The sequence below is a fragment of the Quercus robur genome, chromosome 6, assembly GCF_932294415.1.
Source record: "Quercus robur chromosome 6, dhQueRobu3.1, whole genome shotgun sequence".
Lineage (NCBI taxonomy): Eukaryota > Viridiplantae > Streptophyta > Magnoliopsida > Fagales > Fagaceae > Quercus > Quercus robur.
This window is the reverse complement of record NC_065539.1, coordinates 53,909,509-53,930,099: the sequence shown is the minus strand read 5'-3', so window position 1 is coordinate 53,930,099 and position 20,591 is coordinate 53,909,509. Positions and strand designations below refer to the sequence as shown.

The window sequence follows — 20,591 nt, the reverse complement described above, 5'->3', positions numbered from 1 at the left end:
ATATATATATATATAGATTACTCAAATTATTTATTTTTCTCCAAGTGGGACTTCTACAACGTGTATACTCAACACAAGGTGACCCTTTAGATATTGCAGGAAAAAATGTTGTCTCTTAACTTTTGGGATTGTATTGGATTTGATTTGGATGAGCGCGTGCTGTGAAGGTTAATCTATTTATAGAGAAAGTTGATAGTGGATTTTTCAAAAAGCTTCATGTCATTTTATTCATTTGTTTTTGAAACGAGAAGACCATCTTCCCCAAAACAAAAGTCCAAGTCACCACCGTGGCCAGCACCACAACCATTTCCATAGCTACCAATACTACATTCATGAATTGCCGAGCCCAATTTGACCGGATTCCTTTGCCAGTTCTTTATAAATTTCTCTTTCTTGATTAAAAAAAGAAAAGAAAAGTATTGAAATCATTCAATGTCATATAGAATATACCCATCAACTAATTTTGTTTGGTAGTAATATATATATATATATATATATATATATATTAATTGGGTTTCCCACTTCACACATTCTCTATAATTAATCATCTTTTCTCTTTCTCAATTCATGATCTTCCCATCATTAATTTCCCAACTTATTTTTACACATTCTCCAATCTTTCCCAACTCTTTTGCCTTTTTATATCCCTACTACTATTTACCTTAATATCACTCTTCCTCTATTCCCTTATCTTCCTTTTATTTTTGGCTTTTCTTATTCCTGTTCTCTTTTTTTTTTTTTTAATTTTTTCTTTTTCTGAGGGGCCTGTCCTCTTACTTTAAATTTGCAATCCACTCTCATTTTATATGCATAGTCTTCCCACACACAAAAAGTTATTTCTCTCTCTCTCTCTCTCTCTCTCTCTCTCTTATCATTTTTTGGTGGATTTTATTATTTTTCTTGCATCTCTACTTTAGGTTGATGAATTTTTGTGTTCTTTATAACTCTACTTTAGGTTGATGTGATTTAGTTTTGTATTTTAAAGTTGTTATATTTTTTCTTTTCTTTGATTTCATAGATGTTATCTTATTGAATTATAAGATACTATATAAGAAATATAATGTTATTCTATTACATAGCATGACTTAGATAATTTAATGTTTATTACTGCGAAAAAAATGTGAGTAATCTTAGGCCCCCTTTTACACAAGGAAAAACCTTGAATTTCTCCCTTCAAAGCTGCTCCCCTAATGATGGCATTCAACCCCTCAACACAAAAGAGAAATAGATAGGGTGAGAGGGGATCTCCCTGTCTCAAACCTGTAGAAGGCTTAACCAAACCTTTAGGCTCACCATTCACCAAAATGGAATAAGACACGGTTGTGATACACTCCATGATCAAAGCCACCCAAGACTCTTGGAAACTCATTCGTAAGAGAATTTGTTCAAGAAACCTTCATTCCACCCTGTCATAGGCCTTACTCATATCCAATTTAAGAGCCATGAAACCTATTTTCCCGGTACAAGTATTTTTCATATGATGAAGGGACTCAAAGGCTATAAGAATATTATCAGTAATTAATCTATCAGCAGTAAAAACACTTTGAGCTTTTGAAATAATAGAATTCAAAAAAGGCTTTAGACGATTTGCAATAATCTTACTAACAATTTTATAAATCACATTACACAAACTTATAAGTCTGAAATCAGTCACTTGCTCAGGATTTTGAACTTTAGGAATTAGAATAATAAAAGTATGGTTAATGGATTTCAACAATGAACCCAAATTTAAACTAGACAATACTACCTGAGAAATATCCATACCAACCTTACTCCAATATGTTTGGTAGAACAACGGGGGCATTTCATATGGACTTGGAGCTTTTAAGAGAGCCATTTCTTTAATTGCAAACTCAATTTATTCCACCGTATATGGTTTAGCTAAGTCAGCCCTCATGTCTTTTGTCACCACACTTTGGACACCATCCAATACACGGTCTAAACCATGGGGGTTAGAGGAAGTAAACAATTCAGCAAAATTTCGGGCCCATTGCTACTTTTTATAAAATTGGGTACCCACAATATCACCTAATGCTACTTGCCAGTGCTAGCAAACCCAGTTTGATTGTCATTCACATCACATGGTACCGGTTCTTATCTAACATAGTAGCATCTGTATAATAGCACCATTATTGCTACATGTTTTTAACGCACTCAATATCATGTAGCACTATTTACTTTTAATAATAATAAAAAAAAAATCATATTTTTGCAATGTTTTTATAAGGACAAAATTTGGTACGCACAATATCACCTAATGCTACTTGCCAGTTCTAGCAAACCCAGTTTGATTGTCATTCACATCACATGGTACCGGTTCCTATCTAACCTAGTAGCATCTGCATAATAGCACCATTATTGCTACATGTTTTCAACGTACTCAATATCATGTAGCACTATTTACTTTTAATTAAAAAAAATCATTTTTTTTGCAATATTTTTATAAGGACAAAATTTAACTACAAAATTAGTTGTAGTATTAAGCTACAACTTTACTTAATAAATTAAATATTAATACATATTTTGGAAATCTAATTATTAAATTGCATTTTCTTTACACTTTTAATACACATATCAAATTTGTGTCAATCAAATATTATTTACTATGTGATTTATAAGTTTATATTTTATGCATAATCTTCAACTAAAAAAACTTGTAATTTAAACAATTTATTGATGACATATCTATTGATTTTTAGTTTTTTAGAAATTTTGCAAGTATGGAGAATATAAAAAGAATATGCCATCCAATGGTAAATTTGTTAAAATTCACATCCAATAAAAAGATATTGAGTAAGTTTGTAGATTAAAGTTACAACTAATTTTGTAGCTAAGTTTTATCATTTCTATAATCCTTTCACAAGTAGTTTTAACTTGGGGAAAAAACTATTTTGTTACACATACTTTATTTATTATATCTGAAAAGGGGATAAACACTCATTTTTAACTTTTAACTAACTATAATCCTATAACCAAAGTCAAAGAATTTGATACCATTTTTCCTTTCAATTTCATTGAGTTTTAAAAATGTAAGTAAATTTTAAAACTCAAATCAGTATATGGGTGGTAGGCTTATTGGCTTAAAATGTGACGTAAACCATTCCAATCTAAAGTCAATTTACCACACTATAAATCAATGAAGTTTCTGGGATGTCTCATTGGTAGAGGGTAAAATAGTCAGTTAAAAAGCAAAAACATCACTTATAAATTTTGGTAAACACAGTATACCTTATGCTACTTGCCAGAGCTAGCAACCACAATTTGATAGTCATTCACATCACATGATCTCGGTTCTATCTAACCTACTATCCTTCTTTTAATCATTGGTCGGTGGGAGAATGAGAATATAAAAGTTACAACTTTTACCAGTGTAAAGTAAGCAGTGCAGTAGATTAGCAAAAAAAAAGTAAGCAGTGCAGTATTCAGAAAAAAGGAAGAAAGCAGTGCAGTAATTTGTTGAGAATGGAGGAGAAGCCTCATATCCAAATTCCAAGAGTAAGACTTGGCAGTCAGGGACTGGAGGTAAGCTTCTTTTTCTCCGACTGATGGGTATTCCAGTATTGTAAATTGGAGGACTACCTGCAAAAAGTAATAGGCACTAGTTTTTCCACCAATCCAAGATTTTTTTTTGGACCAGTTACTGTAGTGTACATGTTGGGTTGAATTGCATCTCTACGTCTCCTTATTGTTTGTATTTTGAACCAGAAAGCTTAAAAACAAAGAAGAAGTCTCAATGCTTCCCTGTTTGGTGTCCTTATCAGGGTCTTACGATCTTCAATTTCTCACCCATAGTTTGTAAAGAATTGCTTTTGTGTTTGCATTGTTAGGGGCTTTAGATATTTACACCAGAATAATAGTATATATGACGATCATCTGCATGCATATGGATGTAATATGACATATGACTATTCTGTATAGTACAGTGGGTGTGGGTGGGAGTGTCATAGAGTCAACCACAAGTATCACCTTGTCCTAAGGGGGTGGCAAAAAAACCTTAGATAGAGAAATCGGACAATTGAAATGATTTAGCATAAGACTCTACACCGCACTTGTGAATCTCATATGAGATGGACTGCTGTTTCTGTTATGAGAATTGTGGAAACAGATGAAATTTTGTCATTCAGACAAAGCCTTCAGAGTTTGTTGTAACATATGTGAACTTAGAGAGGTAAGGTTTACACAGATAACAGATTAATGTTTATTTATCAAGAAAAAAAGATAACAGATTAATATTTAGCAAGACAAAGTAAATATTCTTTTAGATTATTTTAGCTTCATGATAGCATCTTCATCTCATCTGTAAGAAGCATAGGAACAGACCAATTGTATTGATCAATTGAACACACCTCCAACCTGAAGACTATATAGAAACACAAGTTATCGGACTGGAATGAATTTTGCTTGCAAGGAACCGCCTCAATGATCTTCTTGTGGTTTCCTTTTTTGGGTGTAGGTTTCAAGATTGGGCTTTTGGATGGATGTGGCGGACTTTCTGGAATACTAAATGCTCCTTTATCGCATGATGCTGGATGCTCTGTTATAAAGGAAGCTTTTCAAAGGGGTATAACCTTCTTTGATACTGCAGATGTCTACGGAAATAACCATGATAACGAGATCATGGTTGGCAAGGTACTTCTACTTTCTAATCACATTGAAATGAAAAATGTCATTTTAGGTCACACCTTGCTTGCATGCCGATTTATTGATTATGTATGTTTAGTTTCGATTTGTGTCCAATTAAACAAAGTAGCCCTAGTAACATACTGTTAAAATCAGAAACTAAAACAGAGTATTCAAAATCAAGCAAAAGAAATTGAAGAAAGTACGAGAGACTTCAAGAATCAGAGAGAGAATTTTCTGAGTAAGAAAGAAAATTCTTATTGCTTAATTTCTGTATACAAGAAGTGAATGAATTACAATACACTACTTTATATTTATACTACGATTGCTGCTCTACCAGAAGAAGAAAAGAGCGGGAAGATTACTAACTGCCTCTAACAGATTCCTAACAGATTTTCCTATTTACAAGCTACCAATAACCATTAGCCATCTGTCCAATAACTCAGCCAACTCTCCCACATGCATGTCACGTGCTCCACTTATCCTTGCAATGCTACGAGTAGTTTTCTTAGCAAAACACCAATGCTACTGTCGTTTGGTCTTATAACTCTCTTCTGTTCTTTAGTCTTCTTTACACGAGCCTTGCTAACTTTCTTCATTACTGCTCCATTCTTATTCTTTTGATCATGTTTCTTAATAGTCCCCCTCAAGACCAGAGCTGCCTCTGAAGTGGAAACAGCTACTGTGTCTTGGAAAGGCTTTGGATAAATGATGCAATTACTGAATATGTTCAGCAAACCCAATCTACTTATCAATTTCATGAAAGCTGATACACCTAAAGCCTTTGTAAACACATCTGCTAACTGCATATCTGTTTTGACATGGAAAGTCTTGATCATGCCCGATTGAATCTTCTCCCTTATCAAATGACAGTCAACTTCAATGTGCTTTGTTCTCTCATGAAACACGGGGTTCGCAGCTATGTGTAAGGCAGCCTTATTGTCACAATATAAAAATGCAGCTTTTGAATGTTGAATTCTGAAATCCTCAAGTAAGAAGAAAAGCCAAGTGATTTCACAGCAAGTTGATGCCATGGATCTGTACTCAGCCTCAGCTGAGGATCTTGAAACAACACTTTGCTTCTTGGATCTCCATGAAATCAAATTGTCTCCAAGGAATACACAATATCCTGTAACTGACTTTCTTGTATCTGGGCAACCTGCCCAATCTGAATCACAGAATGCTTTCAACTGGAAATCTGATTGAGCTGAGAAGAAGATGCCCTGCCCTGGAGTACCTTTAACATATTGTAGAACCCTGTATGCTGCTAGTAGATGGGGCTGCCTTGGTGCACTTAAGAACTGACTTAGCCTGTTTACAGCAAAGCATATGTCAGGTCTAGTCAAGGTTAGATACATCAATCTACCAATCAGCCTTCTATATTGGGATGGATCATCAATCAAGCTGCCTTCACCCTTGGACAACTTAACATGCTGCTCCATAGGAGTTTTCATAGGCTTGCAACCAAGCATTCCTGCATCAGTCAGCACCTCTAAAGCATATTTTCGTTGGTTAAGGCTTATCCCTTTCTCACTTCTAGCCACTTCTAACCCCAAGAAATATTTCAAACCACCTAGATCTTTTATACCAAACTTAGTATCCAAGATATTTTTCAGGTTTGTCACACATTGGGCATCATTACCAGTGATCAAAATGTCATCTACATATACCAAAAGGGCTGTGAAACTTGAACCTTTAATGTGCACAAAAAGAGCATAATCTGACTTGGATTGTACAAAACCAAGTTCACTAATTGTGGCTGATAATTTTGCATGCCATTGTCTGCTTGCTTGCTTCAAACCATAAAGGGACTTTCTCAACCTACACACAAGGGGTCTACAACCAGAACCAGCAAGTGGAGAATCTGAATCAGCAACTGAACCATTAACAGAATAGTCCCCCTTGCTGTGAAATCCCTGGGGCAAAGACATGTATACTTCCTCATCTAAATCCCCATGTAAGAAAGCATTATTTACATCTAATTGATGTAAAGGCCACCCTTTGACAGCAGCAATGCTCAACAAGACCCTGACAGAAACTGATTTAGCAACAGGAGAAAAGGTTTCAGAATAATCCAAGCCTTCCTGTTGAGTATAGCCCTTTGCCACCAACCGAGCCTTGTATCTTTCCACTGAACCATCAGGATTGTATTTGATTCTATAAACCCACTTACAACCAATTGGACATTTACCAAAAGGCAAAGGTACAATGTCCCAAGTGTGATTCATCTCCAATGCTGAAATCTCCTTATCCATTGCAGCTTGCCAGGCCCTAGACTTCACAGCTTGATGGAAAAACTCAGGTTCAACCTCAGCATGTACAGCAAGGGCAAAGGAATGATGAGAGAGTCCAATGTTAGCATAAGAAAGATGGTCAGCAATATCATATGGACTACCAGAAAGGGGCTTGTGAGAAATGGAGTTGCAGGAGTAATCTTGCAAATAAGATGGAAGTTTATGTGGCCTAGTGGATTTTCTAAGTTGAATAGATGAAGTATCAGGAATATGGGAGTCCAAAACAGGAGTAGGAATAGGGCCTGAGGAAGCAGCAGGTTGGGCAGAGACAACTTCTGCAACACATGTGTCAAGTTGTCTAGATTGAAAAGGACTAGGGTCATTAGGTAAGGGAATTGAATCTGTGGGAGTAGGAATAGGTATGACAAGTGGAGAAATTGAGTGAAAAGGATCAATGTGCTGAGAGAATGAATCTGATTGAAAAGGAAAAATAGTCTCATGGAAATGTACATCTCTTGAAACAAAAATTGAATGTGTAGCAAGGTCCATCACTTTATATCCTTTAATTCCAAGGGGGTAACCCAAAAACACACACTTTACTGCCCTTGGTGAGAATTTGTGCCTGTGATGTGCAAGTGTGGAAGCATAACAAAGGCAACCAAAGACTTTGAGATGGGAAAAGGATGGAACTTGGCCAAATAAAACCTCATAAGGTGTTTTGTTCTCAAGGACAGAAGAGGGGAGTCTGTTTATGAGGTATACAGCAGTGAGTACACATTCTCCCCAATATGCTAAAGGCACATTTGATTGAAATTTAAGTGCTCTAGCTACATTGAGAATATGTTGATGTTTCCTCTCTACAATGGAGTTTTGTTGAGGGGTTTCAACACAACTTAAATGATGAAGTATGCCTTTGGACTTGAAAAAATCTTTCAACAGAAACTCTGTACCATTATCTGTCCTAATGCACTTAATTTTTCTGTTGAATTGAGTTTCAACAAAAACATAGAAATGTGGTAATAGGACTTGTGTTTCTGACTTAGACTTCAACAAATATATCCAAGTGCACCTAGAGAAATCATCAACTATTGTAAGGAAATATTTGTAACCATCTACGGTGGGAATAGAGAAAGGACCCCACAAATCACAATGAACAAGATCAAATGGAAAAATAGAAATATTATTGCTAGAAGGAAAGGGCAATCTTTTCTGTTTTGCTATTGGACATACATCACAATGAGCATTCTTAATACACTGTACAGAAGGCACAATTTTATTTAAAAGCTCAAGTTTACCACTTGAAGGGTGCCCTAGCCTGAAATGCCAAAGATCAAGCTGAGTACAAACAGAATGACAGAAAGGCAAAGCTGGAACATGAGTCAAATCCTTGTTAGTGAATTTGGTATCCAGCAGGTACAATCCATTTTGCTCTCTACCCAGACCAATCGTGCTCCAAGGAGCAAGATCCTGAATGAAGCAAAATGAACCAAGAAAGATAAGGCAGTAAGCTTGTGTTTTGTTCAATTGACTGACTGAAATTAAATTGAAAGTGAAAGAAGGAACACACAATACATCAGTGAGGATTAGAGTTTCTGTGAGATGTACAGTTCCAATATGAGTTACTAAAGCCTTTTCACCATTAGGTAAGTGAACAAAAGAGTTAGAGACACAAGTGACAGAGCTAAAAACTGATATGGAGTGCACCATATGATCAGTGGCTCCTGTGTCAATGATCCAACTGCTATTGTGAAAAGCTGATCTATTAACTAGCTTGGCATTAAAAACAGTGGAATTTGGTATGGGAATGGTTGAAGGACAAAAGACTTTACCTGAAAAGTTATTCAGATAGTTTGAGGTAGAGGCACTTAATGCCAATGGCTGCTGTGAAGTGCCTACTCCTCCAGAAGGTAAGCTAGCTGACTGCTGAGAGGTTGAATGCTGAGTATCACCAACAGACTGTGAATTCAAGAAAGCCAAGAGCTGCTCACATTGTGACTTGGAGATTGGAAACTGTGAAGATGAAGAGCTTAAACCTTCACTGGTTTGAGCATGAGTGACATTCCCAAAAGTTGGCACCTGATTCCCAAATCCTGGTACTTGAGTATGAGTAACTTGATTTGCCATAGACTTATTTCTGAATTTAAAACCTGGTGGAAACCCGTGCAGCCTATAGCACTTCTCCACAGTATGCCCTGATTTCCCACAATGAGTGCAGATTGGTCCTTCCTTCTTGAAATTTCCTCTGCCATTGTGTTTTGGACCAGATCTTGCATCAGAATAGAATGCTGTGGCTTCAATTGGATGAGTTGTGACTGCTCCTGAGAAATCACCATTCTTGAAGCTTCTTTGTTTTTCTTCTTGCAAGATTAAGGAAAGAACTTTGTTGATGTCTGGTAAGGGCTCATAAAGCAGAATTTGGCCTCTAATTGCTGAATAGGAATCATTTAATCCCATTAAGAATCTCATCACCTGATCACGATCACTGAGATCTGAACCAATCCTTTGAGATCCACAAGTACAGAGACACTTGCAAAGAGGAATGGTTTGATAATTGGCCAACTCATCAACTAAGGCTTTGAACTTTGTATAATAATCCTCCACTGAGAATTGGCCTTGCACAAGATAGGCAGATTCCTTTTGAAGCTCAAAGATTCTTGGTCCACTTTTCTGAGAAAATCTGTGGCGCAAATCAAGCCAGATTGCTCTAGCATTATCTGTGTACATGATACTAGAACCAATTCCAGGTGAAACTGAGTTGATGATCCAACTTAAAACAGCCATGTTGCATCGAGTCCACAAAATGAATTGTGGAGAATCTGGATCTGGAACTGGTATTGTACCATCGATAAATCCAATTTTATGTCTCACAGTGAGAGAAATGATCATCGATCTAGCCCATGGAAAATAGTTCCTTCCACCAACCAATTTTTCAGAAACAAGATGGACTGTGTTACTGTCACTGCTGCTAAGAAGAAATGGATTGACTGAATCTTCATTCACAGTAGAAGAAGATTGATTGTTAGAAGTAGTTTGATTATTGGATGCTTCTTCTGTGGACGCCATTAACGGAGCTTAGAAACTTGGAGAAAACAAGATGAATTTTGGAAATTCGAATCGGAAATCAAAGAAAACTTTCTGATCTGATTTGTTTAGTGCTCTGATACCATGTTAAAATCAGAAACTAAAACAGAGTATTCAAAATCAAGCAAAAGAAATTGAAGAAAGTACGAGAGACTTCAAGAATCAGAGAGAGAATTTTCTGAGTAAGAAAGAAAATTCTTATTGCTTAATTTCTGTATACAAGAAGTGAATGAATTACAATACACTACTTTATATTTATACTACGATTGCTGCTCTACCAGAAGAAGAAAAGAGCGGGAAGATTACTAACTGCCTCTAACAGATTCCTAACAGATTTTCCTATTTACAAGCTACCAATAACCATTAGCCATCTGTCCAATAACTCAGCCAACTCTCCCACATGCATGTCACGTGCTCCACTTATCCTTGCAATGCTACGAGTAGTTTTCTTAGCAAAACACCAATGCTACTGTCGTTTGGTCTTATAACTCTCTTCTGTTCTTTAGTCTTCTTTACACGAGCCTTGCTAACTTTCTTCATTACTGCTCCATTCTTATTCTTTTGATCATGTTTCTTAATACATACATATTCAAATATTAAATTAATTATTTTGTCTTTTTAGGCTTTGAAGCAGCTTGGTAGGGAGAAAATTCAACTAGCTACAAAATTCGGTATTACTAAAGCAGAGAAAGGTCAAGTTGCTACAAAATTCGATTTATACAAACTATTTATTTTCATCTATTTAATGGATGAACTGTACTGGATTTAAACTTCATGTCCTTTTGCATTAGAAGTTATAACCTATTTTGGCATGGTAGATGGAGGAGCTGAAGAAGCTGGTGGAGGAAGGAAAAATAAAATACATTGGGTTATCAGAACCTAGTGTAGACACAATAAGAAGAGCTCATGCAGTTCATCCCATCACTGCCTTAGAAATGGAATATTCTCTGTGGACCCGTGATATCGAAGATGAGATAGTTCCACTCTGCAGGTCTTTTAAAATTTAAAAAAAAAAAATATATATATATATATATAGCTCTGTTATTTGCATTTTATAGCCAATTGAATTCTTAACATAATTTAACGTTTGTCTTTGTAACCTTAGAATCGGTTATGAATAAGATATTTTAGAACAATAGACTATCAGGAAATTTTCACATCATGCATTATTAAAAGTTTTTGGTATTCTCAGAGAGCTTGGCATTGGGATAGTGGCATATAGCCCTCTTGGTCTTGGGTTCTTAGCTGGGAAGGAGTCGTTGAGAGCTTGCCTAGTGAGAGTGTGCTGGTATGTGACTACTAATCTATATAATAAACTGATTCCATGGTTTTTGAACACTGTTAGTGTATAGCTTAGACTAGTTTAGCCCATTGGGCTTAGCCCAGTATACTGTACTTGTAGTTTACTCTTTTTACTTGTACTGCACACATATCTAGCCTATATAAGGCTCTCTATTGTACATTGTTCTACACACATCAATATACAGATTATTCAGTTTATAATCTTAACATGGTATCAGAGCCATTCTTCTGACTTTCTGGTTCCTGTGGACATCTCCGGCGTTCTTCCGCTGCCCTCGCCTTCATCCAATAGCCACTGTCAGAAGCGAGTCACCGCCGTCACGCCCACAGTCCCAACAACTCTCGGATCTTATTGTTCTGCTCATTCAACTGTCAAAGCAAAGGCATTGAGTGACAGAACAGACAATCCCGAGCAAAACCCAACAAAGAACGGCCAGAAACAACCTCACACGCGCCGTCACGCGCCGCCTAAAGTTTCTGCCTCACGAACACGCGCTCCACGCGCCGCCACGCGCCACCACTCTCACTCACGCGCCCCACGCGCCGGAACAGACGCCCTCCCACGCGCTCCACGTGCTGACACGCGCCCCACGCGCCAGCTTCGTTTTTGGACCTGCCACGTCAGCCCTAGCGTGACGTCACACAGCCCACGTCAGCACACGTCATCAGTTGACTTGACCAGGCCGCCCGTTGACTTTGACCGTTGACTTTGACCGTTGATCAAGTCAAAATTTTTCAACAGGACCTGTCTTGCTCAGTTTTTCGCGTAGATTCTGATTTTGGGCTCCGTTTCTGCATTTGAGGTATCTAAATCTCACTTTTTGGTCATTTTCTTCATTATGGCTCAACAAAGTGAACGAGATATCATACGTCCTATCACCATCATGTTGGATGGTCCTACTAGCTATCATGCATGGTCTCAGAATATGACCGTCTTTCTCAAGGGTCGTAAACTGTGGAGATATGTGACTGGTTCAATTCCTAAGCCAGTACCTGACCCTAAGTCCAAAGCTACAGCTGCTGAAGAGTCTTCCAAGACTGCTGTTACAACAGATGATTATGAAGAACGTCTAGAGGAATGGGAGAGTATTCAGAGTAAGATCTTATCTTGGTTTATCAATACCTCTATTCCCTCCATTCATAATCTTCTTCCTCGTCTTGAAACTGCTGAGGCTGCTTGGAAATTTTTGGCCGATCGTTATAACTGCACTAATGATTCAAGCTTGGAGTTTCACATTGAATCAAAGCTTTATCAAATGCGCCAAGAGACAGGTCAGTCTATTTCTGATTTTTATTCTCAGACTTCTACTATGTGGGAACAACTCTCTGCTGCAGATCCTCCACTGGTGTGTTCTAAGGACATTGAGCTCTTTGTCAAATACCGGGATCGTCGTAGATTTATGCACTTCATGATGGGTTTACGTGAGGATTTTGAGCCTACTAGGGCTTCTCTACTTAGCCGGTCTCCTACTCCTTCTCTTGATGCTGCAGTAAAGGAGCTCATTTCTGAGGAGAATCGTCGGCCTACTTATCACATGACATCATCTGATCATGTATTGGCTACACCCTCACCACAGCCTCCCATTGTTGCATTCACTGCTCCTCCGCAAATAAACTCAGGGCGTCCCACCTCTCAGTCTTCCAAAGGTGTTCACTGCAAGTTTTGCCGTGCCAAAGGCCATGACATCTCTGTTTGTCGTAAGCTACAGAAATTTGTGCAAGAGCAGAATAAAGCTTCTCTTCCTCAGGCAGCTGCTGTATGTCCTTCAGATCCATCGGTTCCTACAAGTCCATCTTTGGCTTCCTCACTTACTACGGCTGATATTGAGGCAGTTGTTCAACAGGTTTTATCCCGCACTTCCACTGCCCTCTCTGTCACCTCAGGTAAACAACCTTGGTTTTTTGATACTGCATGTTGTAACCATATGACTCCTGATGAATCCCAATTTTCTGATAAGGCACCCTTAGAACATCCAATCACCATTTACACTGCTGATGGAACTCCTATGCCTGTTAGTCATAAAGGAACAATCTCTTTTCCTTGTTTATCCCTTAGTGACACTTTTCATATTCCAAAGTTATCCCTCAATTTGCTTTTTGTTGGTCAACTTTGCGAATTAGGCGTAGATCTTCTATTTACTAATCATGGTGTGGATGTGCAGGATCCCCGGACGGGTCAAGTGCTTGGGACAGGCCGTAAGGTTGGTCGCATGTTTGAGGTTCATGACTTGAAGATTCCTTCACAAGTTGTTTCTGCAGCTGCTACCACTGCCACCTCCTCACCTGATCTATGGCATGCTCGTCTTGGTCATCCATCCTTATCTCGTCTTCAATTATTAGCTTCTCAAGGTCATTTAGGTTCAGTTCAGTTTCAAAAATTTGATTGTACTTCCTGTCATTTTGGCAAACAAACAAAATTGCCCTTTAATAAAAGTGACTCCTTTTCTTCTGCCCCTTTTGATCTTATACATTCTGATATTTGGGGTCCTGCACCTGTTCCCACTGAGGGGGGATCTAAATATTTTGTCATATTTATGGATGATTTTTCTCGGTATACTTGGATTTATCTGCTTCACCATAGGTCTGAACTTGTGTCTATTTACCAAACATTTCATAAAATGATTGAAACACAGTTCAATCGCACCATTAAAGTCTTTCGATCAGATAATGCTCAAGAATATAATGATAAATCTTTCCTATCCTTTTTAGACAAACATGGTACTCTTCCTCAGCGGTCTTGTCCTTACACCTCTCAACAAAATGGTCGTGCAGAACGAAAACATCGTCACATTCTTGATGTTGTCCGCACCCTTCTCATTTCTGCCTCTCTTCCTGAGCGCTTTTGGGGTGAGGCTGCACTCACTGCTGTGCACACCATTAATCGTATTCCTTCACCAACTACACACAACAAATCACCATTTGAGCTTCTCTATGGTCAAACTCCTGACTACTCCTCTCTTCGGGTTTTTGGTTGTGCTTGTTTTGTCTCTCTTCCTGCTCATGAACGAACAAAGCTCCAACCTCGTACTCGTCTCTGTTGTTTCCTTGGTTATGGTGTGTCTCAAAAAGGGTTTCGCTGCTATGATCCCATTTCTCATCGCCTTCGTGTCTCTCGTCATGTTGAGTTTTGGGAACATCGTCCTTTCACGAGTCTTCAGCAGTTTCCTACATCTTCTTCCTCAGAGTCTCCCATTTTTACTGATCTTTTCCTCCCTCTCTATCCTGAACTTGTGGAGGATTCTTCAGCATCGACTGCCTCTCCAGACGACTCATCTCCGGTTCTGTCTCCGGCATATGACCCGCCTGTCTTGGATCCTGTGGCACCACCCTCTCCCGAGTCTCCTATTGGTCCTGAACTTCGTCGTTCCACTCGGGTAAGCATTCCTCCCCCTTATCTCACTGATTATCATTGCTCTTTTGCTCTTGCCACTCTCTATGAACCTCACACCTATCGTGAGGCTCATACTGACCCTCTTTGGCAGCAAGCTATGAATGAAGAACTAGATGCCCTTCATAAGAATCACACTTGGGATATGGTTGATTTGCCTCCTGGTCAGTCTGTAGTAGGTTGTAGGTGGGTTTACAAGATCAAGACCAAGGCTGATGGATCTGTTGAACGATACAAAGCTCGCCTAGTTGCCAAGGGCTTTACTCAGGAGTATGGTATTGACTATGAGGAAACATTTGCTCCTGTTGCTCGTCTTACATCTGTTAGATATCTCATTGCTGTGGCTGCTGTTCGCCGTTGGCCTCTTTATCAAATGGATGTGAAGAATGCTTTCCTCAATGGAGACCTCCATGAAGAAGTGTACATGCAACCACCCCTTGGCTATCCACACTCAGGCAATCAAGTTTGCCGCCTTCGCCGTGCTCTTTATGGCCTCAAACAGGCTCCTCGAGCTTGGTTTGAGAAGTTTAGCTCAGTTGTTGCTCAGCAGGGTTTCACTTCGAGTCCTCATGACACTGCTCTCTTTGTTCGACGATCCTCTGCTGGTATCACTCTTATTCTTCTTTATGTTGATGATATGATTATTACTGGAGATGATTCTGTAGGTATCCGCTCTCTTCAGAACTTCCTTAGTCAGCATTTTGAGATGAAAGATCTGGGCACTCTCAGCTATTTTCTTGGGCTTGAGGTTACCTCATCCTCTGATGGATACTATCTTTCCCAGGCTAAATATGCTTCTGATCTTCTCTCCAAAGCCGGTGTCACTGATAACAAGACTGTTTCCACTCCTTTGGAATACAATGCAAAGCTCACACCCTTGGACGGTGAACCTATATCCGATGCTACTCGCTATCGTCAGTTGGTTGGTAGTTTGATCTATCTCACTGTTACTCGTCCGGATATTTCACATGCCGTGGGTATGGTTAGTAAGTTCATGGATGCACCTCGTTCTGTCCACTATGCTGCTGTTCTTCGGATTCTTCGATATGTCAAAGGCACACTTTATCATGGTCTGCATTACTCCTCTCGATCTTCTCTCGAGCTTCATGCTTATTCAGATGCTGACTGGGCAGGTGATCCGACTGATCGATGCTCTATCACAGGTTTCTGTTTCCTGTTAGGTACTTCTCTGGTCTCGTGGCGCAGCAAGAAACAGGATGTGGTTTCCCGTTCCAGTACTGAGGCTGAGTATCGTGCCCTTGCCGACACCACTTGTGAGCTTGTTTGGCTTCGCTGGCTCTTGGCTGACATGGATGCTCCACAGCCCACTGCCACTCCTCTTTATTGTGACAATCGTAGTGCTATCTACATTGCTCATAATGATGTCTTTCATGAACGCACTAAGCATATTGAGATTGACTGCCACATCACTCGCCAGCATCTTAAGAAAGGAAATCTCAAGTTATTCTCCATCTCCTCTGCTGACCAGCCTGCTGATATCTTTACCAAGACTCACCCGCCTGGTCGTCTTCGAGATCTTATATCCAAACTCCAGTTGGCTTCCTCCTTGCCACCTCGAGTTTGAGGGGGGATGTTAGTGTATAGCTTAGACTAGTTTAGCCCATTGGGCTTAGCCCAGTACACTGTACTTGTAGTTTACTCTTTTTACTTGTACTGCACACATATCTAGCCTATATAAGGCTCTCTATTGTACATTGTTCTACACACATCAATATACAGATTATTCAGTTTATAATCTTAACAAACACAAACATATATATTTATATGGCTGAGTTCAAGTTACACTTTAATGTAACTTTTAACAATGCTACAGTACTCAGTTACTTTTGATTTGATGTGTTGATTATCAAATCCACCATTGGATTACATTATATCTTTATGCCCTTTAAGATAACAATGTATACTTATATATTAGTATGTATACCATACACATTGATATTTATGGCATAGGCTATACATCCAAGGTTCATGGGGGAGAACTTAGAGAAAAACAAACTTCTATATGCACGGCTTGCCAACCTGGCTGCAAAGCATGCTTGCACTCCGCCTCAGCTAGCTCTGGCCTGGCTTCTCCATCAGGGAGATGATATAATCCCAATCCCTGGTATGTATATTTGTCTCTTAATTTCTTTTGCTATCTTCACAAATATGTGATTAAATTCTTTATGTGGTTACTTGCTCACTTCTAGCACTAGCTCTTTCTTTTTTCCATGAGAAATGAAAGTATACTTCTTAATTGTATGGTTAGAGAATTATGTTCCTACTACATCTACAACTTACGAACTTACCCTTTCTTGTTAGACTTTGCTTAATTGAAAATTTCTGTTTCATGAACTTGGATTTGAACATGATGTGAAATTCATTGATTGAATGATTTACAGGGACAACTAAAGTTAAGAATCTTGACAACAACATTGGATCCTTGGGAGTGAAACTTACACGAGGATTTGAAAGAAATTGGTGATGCTGTGCCCATTAACGAAGTAGGTGGTGAAAGAGATCTGGCCATGTTATCTAAGTATAACTGGAAGGATGCAAATACTCCATCAAAGTGATCGCAAATTGTAGACATGAAAACTAAAGCACAAACCAACGAAGGGAAACATCAATTCTCTGCTGTGCTGTTGTCTATGTTTGCTTGGGAGAAATAATGAGCAAAGGATGTAAATATATCCTTATCATGTCTTATGCTGAGGTGACAGCGTCACCAACTTCCTCATCAGTTGATTAATTAATCACTATGCTTTGTGTTATCAGTATCGCCTATTCCTGTGAGTCCTCCTATGGTGAACAAAAAGATGGACCCTACAGTAAATAACATGGGTGTTTTGTATCGTATCAAACACACAACTCACCCCCCCCTCTCTGGTAGCATCTTCCTTCTGTTTTTTCCCCTAATACGATAAGTGTCATTCATTCCATTCCATTCTTACTTCAGGCTATTTTCTTCTTCAGTTTATGAAGCCTTTTTCTTTTCTTTATCTATCAAATTTTCCTCTCTTTGAGTTGAGAACTCCCCATAGTTCTAGTCCTAATGTAATGCTATTTTGTTTCCCCGACTCTTCTTTCAGTCCATCCTTTGCAATCTTTCTAAAGCGCTAACGAGCAAGAAAACGGATGCGCTAATGCGAAACGGCTTTCTAAAGCTCAATTTGTTTCTTTGTTCTATAATAAGGGGCCCTTGCAGGATGCCGGGTGCTTTATGCCACCTGAGTGAATGGACATCCCAGGCATTGAAAGCCTGTCATGTCAGGCAATTCAAGTGCTAGATGACTAGGCACATCCAAGTCACACAGCACCTACTCTCCCTATTGATGAGTAACGGGGAAGCTCTCAAGACGAACAATGAAGCTTTGAGTTTGTGTTCAACCACATAAAAAATTTCATCACAACCACATCAAAAGCTATCACTTTGAGCCTTCCTCTATTAATGTTTCATCACATACACTTAGATTAGGTTGAAATATGATTTCTATCTCAGATTAAAAAAGAAAGAATTAAAAAAGATGAGTTTACAATTGAGTTTCATTATTGAGTAAATATTTTTTATGCTGCAATAAATTCTCAATTAATTAAATCATTGATTTAGTGTGCATCCAATTACTTATGCTTAGCTTGGCTCTATATCCTCAAGAGGCACGTGAGCATTCAAGAGCCTACCAACTTGTTTGTAGGGTGGTTATACTTGTGCTTAATTTTCCAATTTCTAGTGCAACTACAGGGCAAATATATTAATTATGAATTTCATCAAAACTAAGATTCGCAACATAATTGAAGATGATTTTTTTTACGAAATTTTTGATTTTATACATAAAAAGAAATTGCTGTAACATCTCTAGTACAAAATCAATCATAGTTCATTAATGATTGATTGATTTCTAGGATTTAAAAAAACATCAAATTCTATTATGATAGATGATAGCGTTTAAATTTTTTTTTTTTTTTTTTTTATTTTTTTTTTTTATACAATATAGAAATTTTACTCTAGCCTAATCTAAGTGCATATGTGTGTGAAATTCCTTTCTAGAGACTTGAACCCCAATCCTTGCCCCTCCACACCCCACAAGCACTTATACTTGTAGAGTAACCACCGCACCAAAGGTGCACGGTGGTATAATATTTCAATGTATTAAAAGAGTTATTTTGTGTCCATTTCTTTTGTTGATATTTTGTTACAATTAAGTGGATGTAATGTCGTGGAAGCTACAAAAAAACAAACACGTTACTTTCTGAATGGAAAAAGAAATTAAACACATTAGCTTTTGAATGAAAACCTTGAATTAATGAGGGGTCCCTTGAATCCACAAGGTAATAAGGTCCTGAAATCTACCAGAGAGAAATAGACAAAGTCTATATTTTTATAAATCTAAAAAATTGAATTGCCCTGAAGGCTATAATATGTTTAAATAATAAAAGAAACCCTAGGGCAGTTATGAAAACACCCAGAAACCCTAATCCGCACTAATCACGTAAATAGATGGCAAAGTAGTGACTTTTGACAAAAATAGTAAAATTTAGATAATTATGAAAATTGAAAATACTGTCTCTTTGATCTTGTGTTGTGACATCTGGCATTGCTCCAGGAAGGCATGTGCTGTTTGTTCTACGTCAGGATGCTAATTTGGATTTTCATGAAATATTTTTGCTTAACAAAGTGCATGGTGCATGAGTGGTCAAAATTGCCTTGGGGGAAATGTAGAGTCTGCAGACTGTATAGGCTCCAACTTTGGTTTGGCGCTGTTGACACAACCTCGTATAAAAAATAATCATCAGCCAATTTTGTTTCGTAATGATAATCTATAAATAAATAAGGATTCAGTTGTTACAAAAAAATAAACTAATCTGGCATTAAAATATTTTTAAAAGAGATTAATTTATGATATGATAATGTTGTTTTAGGGCTGGAATACATACCATCAGTCTTCAACCATGAAGTAAAAAAATCTTTAAACATGAAAATTAGTTGGGGACGATGAGCACATGAGTGAAGTCAACAAAATTGTGAAGTAGGAACATTTTCGTTTCCAAAGTACTAACTTTTCAACTAAGCAGTGGTTTCTTGATTATGGAGGAGAAGCCCCATATTCAAATTCCAAGAGTAAGACTTGGCAGTCAGGGACTGGAGGTAAGCTTCTTCTTCTCCGATTGTAGACCCTTTTTCTAATCTTTGCTTAACATGGTTGGAGGTTAATGGCTAAGACCTGATGTTTCTAATATAGACATCCAGGATTAAATTTCTTCTCCCTGTGTTTGTATGTATGAATTATTGAAAAAAATGATCGTGTCAATGGTAGAAAATAGTCCTAAATTTTAGGGTTATTTGCACTTTGCACCTCAAACTATAAAAACCTGCCATCATCACATAAATTATAACAAATTTTGCAAATTACACACTGTAGCTTGATTGATAGTTAATGATCATAAAAATTTACACTAGAATAATATTAGTATATATGACAACCATCAGCATACCTATGGATATAATATGACATATAGATATAGTCCTAAGGAGAATGACAAATTTTTTTTTTAGAAAAAAAAAAATGACAAGTACTGCTTCAGTTTTAAATTCTAGTTCCTTGAGGTCTGCTACATAAATCCATTTTTTGGGGCCTTAAATAGAACAGGATTCTCATCCTACTTTTTGACATGGGAGAATGTGAGGCTTGCAAAGAAACCTTTATTTTGGACAAAACACTAATGATTTCATTCTAATTAATCTAAAGGGACTCAAATGTGGCAATGGATAGTCTGTAATCTAAATTATGTTACACCCACAGATGACCTAACCACTGTTGGCTATTCCTTTACTTTTAGTGCAGTGGGTGTGAGTGTCACAGAGTAAACCAAAAGTATGAAGTATTTGCTTGTCCTAAATCAAACTACGGGTGGCAAAAAAGCCTTTGAATAAAGAAATTGGACAACTGAAGTGATTTAGCATAAGA

General features: G+C 37.9%; 1 pseudogene; it reads left to right on the top strand.

The window, feature by feature from the left end:
* Positions 1-3,391: 3,391 nt before the first annotated feature.
* The window catches only part of LOC126689521 (perakine reductase-like), a 30,263-nt pseudogene continuing 13,063 nt past the window's right edge, over positions 3,392-20,591 (top strand).